General features: G+C 42.7%; 1 protein-coding gene across 3 annotated transcripts in view; it reads left to right on the top strand.

The window, feature by feature from the left end:
• Window positions 1-286: 286 nt before the first annotated feature.
• Ide (insulin degrading enzyme) overlaps window positions 287-10,400 on the top strand; it is a 70,347-nt gene continuing 60,233 nt past the window's right edge. Inside the window, exon 1 of one of the 3 annotated variants that reach the window (XM_029537286.1) lies at window positions 287-469. The gene's annotated coding sequence lies outside the window, so the exon portion shown is untranslated. Of the gene's footprint in view, window positions 470-9,367; window positions 9,387-10,400 lie in introns of those variants that run through there. The other 2 variants (XM_029537276.1, XM_029537281.1) reach the window with 2 other exon arrangements.

Raw genomic sequence — 10,400 nt, 5'->3', positions numbered from 1 at the left:
GTCTTTTCTTATTAGCACAGTCCCGTTCCTTTTGTTTTGCTTTATTTTGTTTTCTTCTCTACTATGTTTTTTGTTTGTTTGTTTCCTTTTGTTTTGTTTCTTGCTTTAGTTGGATTGTTTAGAATTCCCGGGACAGGGTTGATCAGCACTGGTCTCCTGCTGTGGGCTGAGGGTACTGCATTATTTCTGTATCACATGAGATTGTTGCTCTTGTTTTTGTAAATGTTCTTTTTCAGATGAAGAAATGTTTTCTTTAAACTCTCATTATGTATCTGAGACTGGGTTTGTGCTTGTGAGTACTGAGTACTGTGCACTTGGAGGCCAGAAGAAGGCGTGGGATCCCTTGGGACTGGAGTTTCAGGTGGTTAGGAACCGCCCAGCGTTAGTGTGGTGGAACATCAGGTCTTCTGCAAGGGCACTGTGCCCTCTTAACCCCCGAGCCAGCTCTCCAGCCCCTGCTGACTTCCTGGTAAAAATCACTATTGGTTTCATATAGTTAAATATTTATTTACCAAAGTGGTGGTTCTCCTTCTCCTTCTCCTTCTCCTTCTCCTTCTCCTTCTCCTTCTCCTTCTCCTTCTCCTTCTCCTTCTCCTTCTCCTTCTCCTTCTCCTTCTCCTTCTCCTTCTCCTTCTCCTTCTCCTTCTCCTTCTCCTTCTCCTTCTCCTCCTCCTCCTCCCCCTCCCCCCTCCTTCTCCTTCTCCTCCCTCGTCGTCCTTCTTTTTGTATGGTTTCATGCATACTTTTAAAAATATAAGTCACATATAAACTTATTATGTCTATTGAAGTAATTATTTTCATACAAGAGATGATGATTCTTTGTAATCTATCTGCTACACATTCTTGGTTTTTTTTTTAAATGTACTTTGTGTATAGCAATACAACTTACATATTAAACAACTATAACAGAATGGATTTAAATAGCTTTAAACAGAAGAAAAAGGAAAAATTTCAGGTTAAAAAAACCTCCCCAAATAGAATTTAAAAATAATTTTTTGTTTGTTTTTTGTTTTTTTGAGATAGGATTTCTCTGTGTAGCTCCGACTGTCCTGGAACTCACTCTGTAGACCAGGCTGTCCTGGAACTCAGAAATCCACCTACCTCTGCCTCCCAAGTGCTGGGACTAAAGGTGTGCGCTACCACTACCCGGCAAATAATTTTTTTTAAGTGGGTCAGTGTCATCAATGTACCAGTGACTATTCATACCTAGTTCCTGTTGCATTAGCGGTCAATAGAGTTAGAAAACTCAACTCTCATAATCACTGTCTAAAAAATAACGCAGATTGGATTCTTTTGGAATGTAAAAATGGTTCTTACTGCTTTAATACACAGAAGCTGAATTTACAGATCCACTATGGAAATAAAAGAAAACTATGTCAGAGTTGAAACTAAGAAAAAAAACTCTATACTCTTGCAACCTGTGTGTCTTTGCATTTTTCTTTTGTGAGGTAGGGTCTTACATAGCCCAGGCTTGCCTGGGACATCTGTATATCAGAAGATGACCTTGACCTTCTGATCTGGTGGCACTTCCTGGATGTTTTTATTTGCTGGCCAGCACTACCATAACAGTTTATTTGGTGCTGGGGTTTGAACCTAGGGCTTTATCCAGGCAAGCATTTACCAACTGGACCACATCCCCAGCCCACACTCTCCTCTCATGGTGTGTTATTGTGAGAAAGCCTTTCCTTTCAGGCATTCCTTTGGCAGACTCCGCACATCCTTGCACTGTTTGCCTTTGTTTTACATAGAGAAGGAGTAAACTCCTGAAAGCTGCCCGGAGAGCAGTTGTTTTGATTCACCTTATTTTATTATTTGGTATCTTGAGAAGGGAATGAGGTCAAGGAAGAACTGAGGGTGGAAACTGGGAGCTGAGGAAAGCCATGTCTGTTTGCTTTAGGTACACCTTCAACTCCTCCCCTTCCCACGCTTCCTCTTTCTCTGTAATTCCTGCTTTGCCACAAGTCAGCTACCTGACTGACTGTAGTTGGGCAAGTCACTTAATCACCGGGTTTTGTTTCTTCTTGGAGTTGAGGAAGGTGACCATCCCAGTAGCTATGAACCACTGCATGAGGAGAATGGGAAGATTAAACGAGCTATGTACAAAATCAGGACATTAACAGCAATGGGAGTGATGGTTGGGATTAGGTTTGTACATTGCTGTCCACCTCACATTTTGTAATAACCTGAAGACTGTGCAGAAGGGCCTTGTGAAGATTCTTGCCCCACCTGTAACTACATCTGTTGAAACCCCCATGGTTAGAGTAACTGCAAGAGGCATAAAGGGGAAGTTTAGTTCATTTGCCTAAACCTTTATTTATTTTTTTTTTAAAGAGATTTACTTACTCATGTGTTTTATGTATATGACTGTTTTGTCTTCGTGCACAGCAGAAGAGGGCATCAGATCCCATTAGATGTGGTTACGAGCCACCATGTAATTTCTGAGAATTGAACTCAGGACCTCATAATAGTCAAGTGCTCTCAACCGCTGAGCCCTGTCTCCAGCACCCTCCTTGCTTAAGCTTTATAAAGTCCCTGAAAAGTGAGTTAAGTCTCACATTGGGAATTAACAGCTATTGATGAGCAGGCACTGGAACTACAAACTTGGTAAAGAACTGATCTTTAAAGTACTCTTGCTAGAGGGTTCATTTAAGTCACAGCCACTCTGATTCATTTGAGACTTCAGGTGTTGATCACGAACCCTTTCCCGAGTGAGAACAGCTAGAACAAGGCAGAGTTTCCAGTTGTGGTAAGATGTGACTTAGCCCACAGGATCTTAGTCCAGCTCTGCTTTTAAGGGCTCTAGTCGTTGAGAACAAAGGAGAACCTGCCCCTTAGACCGAAGAGCCGTGGGCAGATGGTCCCCTGAGACATGCTGCTATTTTTTTTGGATCACACAACTTATTTGATAATTATGGTCTTAAAGTAGCTTAGTATGTTGAGGCATCTTAGGGCTTCCCCTTACTTCTGGTGGGGAAGAGGGTGTTTTGTGCTGTTTCTGATTGTAGGTGCTTAACTCTGTGCCCGCCCTCCACATGCAGGAGTGTTGTAAGATACAGTTTTCATTTACGGTTTTTCCAGTGGATGGGTGGATTCCACAGAGGGAGGTTTTGATTTATAGAAGTAACTATTACCATGACCACATACCTGGTCAAGTTTACAGATCATTGTTTCTAAACTGGTTTTAACTTAAAGCTTGTGGAGTGCAAGAGGGATGGGAAGAGAGCAAGAAGCAAAGTAAACTTTCACAGTCTGTTATTAAACAGACTGTGGGACACTTAACAATGCACGAGAAAGACTAGAAAGGTCATCTGAGTAAAAGATTATTTACATAGTAACATTTTAGAAGCAGTAAAGTCATATTCAATTTAAGAGTTATGAGAAAATAAGTCATAAATCTGTCTGTTTCCAGCATTATGAATCTCAAGAATTATAAATCCTTCCATGGAACACACCCATCCACTCCCCAAACCACATATTCTTGGGGACCAGCAAAATGCTGGGCAGGTAAAGGGGCCACCAATCCTAAAGGCCAGAACTGACTCTCTCAAATTGTCTGTCTACACACACACACACACACACACAAATACATAAAAATTATAAAAATTTAAATTCTTAAAAACACTTGGTACAGGGGTTTGGAAGTGATTTCTATTATGCAGAGGTGTGGGAAACATGGAATGCAGTCCTTCTTGTGCTTTACTTCATAATTTAGTTGTGTTTGGTTTTGGGGTGCAGCTTGGCCCATGCTGAGCTCCTAGTGGAAGATGGAGTTCTATCTGCAGCCCAGGTGGAGGTTCCAGATGTGTTGCACTTTGATGAACATCAGGCTTCTGGAGTTTCTGTTGTGGTCGCCTGCCTATTTCTAGTAAGAGGTCTGACTTCCTTCTTTCTTCCCTGTTCATTCTAATCTGATTGTCTGCTTCTCTCTCTCCTAAACTGGGCGAGGTCCTGCTCTTCTCTTACTTTATTGTGTGAATGACTTTGTCACCAACTTAAAAGATGTATGAGTTTCCTGTCTGCCTGGTCTGCGTCCTCCAGAGCAAGGGCTCTGGGTCCTTATCTTTGTAGTGGATGGATGTACACCCATTTGGTGTCAGACAGGGTCTGGGCCTTCATGGGTCTCCTGAAATGTTGGTTGGCTATGGGAGGTGGGCAGAGGCCCAGCCCAGCAGGATGTAAGTTGTAACTTTTGGTGAAATGATGTTGGGTAATGATTTACCATCCCTGAGCTTCAGCTTCTAGGGTGAGGCAGGAGACCAGCTTACTTGGCGATCTTGTTACAATGTAGAAGAATGTGGTAAGTAGGTCTGTGGTAGATCCTGAAGTTTACATCTAGACAGTCTCCCAGGAGAAGCCAGCATCACCAGTTTTCAAATTAAAAAGGACTGAGTAGTGTGGTTGGCTCTTTTGTGAGTATACTTGTTTTAAATTCTGAAGAAAAGCACAAACTGTGTTAATTTCTAAACATGCCTCAGTTTATTGGAATGCTGAGTGATGACAGGAAGTTTCCAGTGTGTTAATATCCCTAAAGTTGACAGCGATTTTATTGCTCCTACATTTTTGACTTTGACAAGTTAAAAATACTAAATAAGTGTCTGGGAGAGCGTGTGAGTTAGCACTTGCTCCCCGCTAAAGCACTGGGTTGCTTCCTTGTTGAAGACTAGGCTTATGCTAATGAGGGAGCTGAGACAGAGAGACATGTGATCTCCCGAGTATAAATATAAGTACACAGACAGGCAAGCTGTTGATGAATCCGTCAGAGGAGGCGTTCTCAGTTGTCTCCCCAGTTCAGAAGGTAAGAGTCCTCTGTAGAGAGGGTTGGTAATAAACTCTGTGAATGAGTCTTTTTGAAAATGTTGCTTCCTTCCTTCCTTCCTTCCTTCCTTCCTTCCTTCCTTCCTTCCTTCCTTCCTTCCTTTCTCTTTTGTCTTTCTTTCTTTCTTTCTTTCTTTCTTTCTTTCTTTCTTTCTTTCTTTCTTTCTTTCTTTCTTTCTTTCACTTCTTCAGAAAATCGCTGTATTTGATATGCAGCATTGCTAGTTGGGACATTTTTAACTACTCTTGGTTCTGTGTACATATGTCTAAAAGATGCTGCACTGGTTTTAATGTGTAACTGGAGAGTAAGTTTGTCTCTTCTTTTCTCAGCCACACAAGGGATATGAGTTAGGTACCACTTTAGTGTCCAAATGCTTACAACCACATCTGTAATGGACTCCAGTCACTTAGAGGTAGTGTTTGCAGGGCCTGAAACTGTCTCCTGGAGCTCTGCATCCCTGCTTCCTGTGTTTCTGTTTTACTGTGTGTGGAGGTTGAAATAGAATCTTGCTACATTACCCAGGCTGCCCTCTGACTTGTTCATCCTGCTTTGGCCTCCTGGTTATTAGGATTACAAGTGCCTGGCACAATCTAAACATTTCTTTTCCTACAAAATTTAAATATAGATAAAGGAAATTGAAAACCTGCAAGAAGTACCATATGTGTTGCTCATAGTTGAATTGACTATCTTTCTATAATGAGGTGGGGTTTTTGTTTTAATTTTTGAGACAGGATGCAATGCAGATTGGCCTCAGATTCTAAACAGAGCTCCTTATGTACTGAGAATGGCCTATGTCCACATCCTGAAACCTGGGCTTTCAGCCTGAAATGCTTCCTCACCTGCTTCTAATGGTTTTTAAACCCCCAGTGAATTAGACAGTGTGTACTATTAAAGTGAGCTAGATCTCTGCTGTGTGTTAGAGGGAAGTCATCACCATGATTTTTCAAATCACTTGTAATCCTTAAGTCTCCTAAAGAGAACACCCTGGGCAAGTTAATAGCAGAAGCTGCAGTAAATGATGGTAGTGGAGGTAAAAACCCTTTAGGTTTAACTTCATTAGCCTAAAGAAAAGCTTCATTAGCTGCCTGCCCTCTCTCTCCGTGTGGTGAAACCTTGCTGGGCAGGCGCACACTGCACTGTATATTACTACATTATTTGTTTTGTTTTGTGACAGTGTCTTACTGTGTGGCCAGCTAGCCCAGAACTCCATATGTAGATCACACTAGCCTCAAAGTCTCAGAGATCTGCACGCTCGTGCTTCTAAGTGCTAGGATTAAAGGAATACATGACCATTCCCGTTTCCCTTCTGTTCGTTCTTCCCTCCGTCCCTTTCTTCCTTTCTCCCCCTCTCCCTTGGGGAAAGGTTATTTGATAGCATATGATATCTAGGTAGAGTATTCTCTCTCCTATTATATGTCCTTTCTCCTCTTTTTGATATACAGTCTTTCTGCCAGTAGATTGGAATTCAGTTCCTCCCACCTGCCCCAGTGCTGGGCACTGACTCCTGTGAACACCTGTGGTTTAGCTACACTTGTAACAATTGAGATCTTTTTGTTTGTTTAGGCTTTTTGAGATTGGGTGGTAAATGGGGAGGGGCATGAGAGGTATAGAGGAGGAGGTCTTGGGACATAGTCTGTGCGCTGTGAGGGGTGGGGAGTGTCTTGGTTCTTTCCAACCTCCACCTCAGCCCTGCGTTTTGATTGACATTATAGGTGTGTACACCACTCCTGCCTGGAAAGTAACAATTCTTTTTTGTTTTTGTTTTTGTTTTTGTTTTTGTTTTTGTTTTTGTTTTCTGAGACAGGGTTTCTCTGTGTAGCCCTGGCTGTCCTGGAACTCACTCTGTAGAAAAGGCTGGTCTAGAATTCAGAAATCCGCCTGCCTCTGCCTCCCAAGTACTGGGATTAAAGGCGTGCACCACCACTGCCCTGCGGAAAGTAACATTTCTAAATTGTGATTCTGTATTGAACTCAAAGTTTTTGAAACAATGTACTTAAGGCATTTGCTACTTTTAAACAAATTTGTCTTTTGAGAATTAAGTTACCCAGACTTATTACCAAACACTGTGCCCTTATTTGGAGTCTTAAGCACACCATCTTTGTTATCCTGAGGTGTGTGTTTTATAACAAATACTGAACTTTAGACTTCACATTCAGATATTCATCTTCCTTATTAATTCTTGCATTATGGCTACAGGTGTAGGAAAGAGTTGTTAGTGATGGCATTTCACTGAGGCATGGTGGAACATGTTGGTGCTGCTTGGAATCCCAGCACTTGGGAGGTAGACCAATGGATCAAGAACTCAGTATCAGCAGCAGCTACATATTCTAATATAAGGCTAGCCTGGGTTACAGAAACCCTGTTAAAATACACACATACAACCCCATTCCCAACACAGGTGTCTCACTTCCAAATTTTCTCTCTCTCTCTCTCTCTCTCTCTCTCTCTCTCTCTCTCTCTCTCTCTCTGTGTGTGTGTGTGTGTGTGTGTGTGTGTGTAGAAGCTGAGGCTGATGTGGAGTATATTGTTTAGTCATTGTCCACCTTACTCTATTCATTTTATTTCTGCATGTGTGAGAGGATAAGTGTGAGCTATGGTGCACATGTCGAGTCAGACAGAAGGTGGCGGCATGCAGGGGTTGGTGGTGGCAGGGGTTGGTGGTGGCATGCAGGGGTTGGTCTGCCCCTTGGGTTCTAGGGTTGAGCTTAGGTTGGTTTGGTAGCAAGCACCCTTATCGCCAGCCCTAACTTGTTCACTGAGGCAAGGTCTCCCAGTCAAACCCAGAGTTCCCAGTATGATTAGGCGTGCTGGCTAGCTTGCTTTGGAGATCTGCTGACTCTACCTTAGAGCCTGGAATTAGAGCAGCGTTACCTCGCCTACCTGCATTTACTCGGGCTCTGAGGACCTGCACTCAGGTCCTCAAGCTCATATAGCCAGTGTTGAATCACAGCCATCCCCTTGACCCTTATCTTAAGGTGTTAGCACAGTGTTTTATCCAGAATAATAGCTGCTGGTTGAGCTCTAGGTACCTGCTTGTCTCCCCACCCCCAGTACTGGGTTAGAGTGAGCTGAAGCACCCAGCTTTCACGTTGATCTCAGAGATCTGAACTCAGTTCCCCATGCTTATAGGGTAGACATTTTATAGACCTAGGCATCCCCCTGGTCCTGGTTTTGTATTTTACATAAAAATATTTATTTTTATTTATCTGAATGGGTGTTTTGTCTATATGCATGTCTGTGCAGCACATACATGCCTAGTTCCTGCAGAGGCATTGGATTCCCTGGGACTAGAATTAGTCAGTTGTGAGCTACTGTGTGGGTGCTGGGAATCGAACCCCTGAACTTCAGGAAGAACAGCCAGTGCTTTTAAGCGCTGAATTATCTCTCTAGCCTTTACTTTGTTTTTTGAAGAGAATATTTGCATCTTAGCATTGCCTCTATAAAGCACGGTATGACTGAAACGTTTTGTTTATATGTGTGCTTTGTCTGCTTGTTGTATGTGCTCTACTTGTGTGCCTGGTGCTATGGAGGCCAGAAGAGGACATAGCCTTTGAAATTGGAGTTACAGATGTTTGTGAGCCACTCGGTGGGTTCTGGGAAGTAAACCTGAGTCCACACACTCTTAACCACGGAGCCATCTCTCTAGTCCTGCATTATGTGAGTTTTAAAATCAGTACAATACATTTAGTATTACTTACAGTATAGATCTTTAAAATACCAAATATCAGTCAAGCATGACGGTACATACTTGTAATCTTAGTTCTTAGGAGACCAACGCGAGAGGACAGTGAATTCGAGGATAGCTTTGGCTATGTAAAGAGAACAGCCTATCTTACGAAAACAAAACAAAACCCAGCCAAACAAAATCTAAGTATCCTTTCTGAAAAAAAGATATATGAGAATGTAGTAATAGCCAATCTCTTTGGTTTATCAGCTTTTCTTCTGCCTACATACAAAATTACATATAACTTCAAAGAGGAAAATAGTCTGCTAAAAATTTAAGTTAGACTTTTAGTGCCTAAGGCTCTCCCTCTCTATTTTCACATGCGTGCGTAGTGTGCATGCATGCTTTGCACCTATAGGCACATGTGTATGTAGGGGTTGTGCGCGAGCGTGTGTGTGTGTGTGTGTGTGTGTGTGTGTGTGTAAGCCTGAGATCAATCCTTAATTGTTCTTCCATTGTAACTGATGAAGTGAGGTTTCTCTGACAAACCCATAGTTTCCCATGTGACCAGCCTTGCTAGCCATCTTGATCTGGGGATCTCTAGGCTCCACCTTTGGAGGCTGGAATGACAGGTGAGCCACCCCACCCACCTGACATTTCTGTGGGCTGCGGGGATCTGAACTCGGTTCTCATACTTACGTGGCAAGGGCGTAGCCACTCCGTCATCTAAAACCCATGTCTGGAGGTTTTAACACACTTTTTATCTAAATAATTGCACACCTGCTTATGTTTCCTATGGTTTATCTTTAGGTCTGGCTACTGGTCAATTATTTGTTTTTTATTGTTACAGTGTGGACTGTCTAGCCCAGAGTCTTATGCATACTAGGCGAGTGTTCTACCCCTCAGGTATGTCAGAAGTCCTGGCTGTTATGTTAGTCTTTATTAAAGATCTGCTTTTGTCTTCTAAGTAAGAAGCCAGGGTACCAGCATAGGCTCATTTCTTCTCCGTAGTTTCAGAGGTGTTTTGGCTTTACCTGTTTCGAATGTGAACTAGCCAATATTTGAGTTTTGATGTTTTGTCTGTTACTCAGTTCCTAGTTAGACAAAGATACTATCTATCCTACTTAAAAGCAAGCAAGCAAACAAACAAAACGGAAACCAAACTCTGCAAACCCCCGTCTGGAGCCCCTTCATTGCACCAACCCCAATAAGCACCCTGTAGGGTCCCATTTGCGGGGCTTCTTTTTTTCTATCACTGTCTCCAGCCTCCCTGGAGAAGAAAGGAAAGATCTGCCTGAGGAAGTCCTTGGACAGATGAGGTGTCTCGACGCCTCCTGTCCTGGCAGCACTTGAACACGTAACAAACACTTGAGGCTTCGCAGCTTTGCAGTATCTCATTCCTGGCTTTGGTGCTTTCGTAATGCAGCTTGTTGGTCTTGTTTTGAAATACTTCACAGCATTGTTCTTCGTGGAGGCTATTCTGTATGATCTGAGCATATGTGTGTGTTCCTGATCAACCTTATCATGGATCTATCAAATTGAGCAATTTGGCTGATTCAGTACAGATTTTCACACAACTTCTCACCTTACTCTCTAGCAGACACCTTTGAATCTGTATGAAAGTAGTTACTGGTAATTAAAAACCCATTTGTAGAATCACACATGGGTCAAGTCCTCACTGAAGTGTGCTCATCTAGATACAAAAGTGGCTCCACAGAACAGCCCTGTTAATGCTCCTCTGAGAGGTGTGAGGGATGGCTGCACCCTGTAAGTAGCCTATAAAACATTTCCTTCAGGGCAGGGCACAGTAGGAAGGCAAGCTTAGCTCTGTGTGTGTGTGTGTGTGTGTGTGTGTGTGTGTGTGTGTGTGTGTGTGTGTGTGTGAGAGAGAGAGAGAGAGAGAGAGAGAGAGAGAGAGAG

The sequence above is a fragment of the Mus pahari genome, chromosome 1, assembly GCF_900095145.1.
Source record: "Mus pahari chromosome 1, PAHARI_EIJ_v1.1, whole genome shotgun sequence".
Classification (NCBI taxonomy): domain Eukaryota; kingdom Metazoa; phylum Chordata; class Mammalia; order Rodentia; family Muridae; genus Mus; species Mus pahari.
This window is presented reverse-complemented; position numbering and strand designations above follow the sequence as displayed.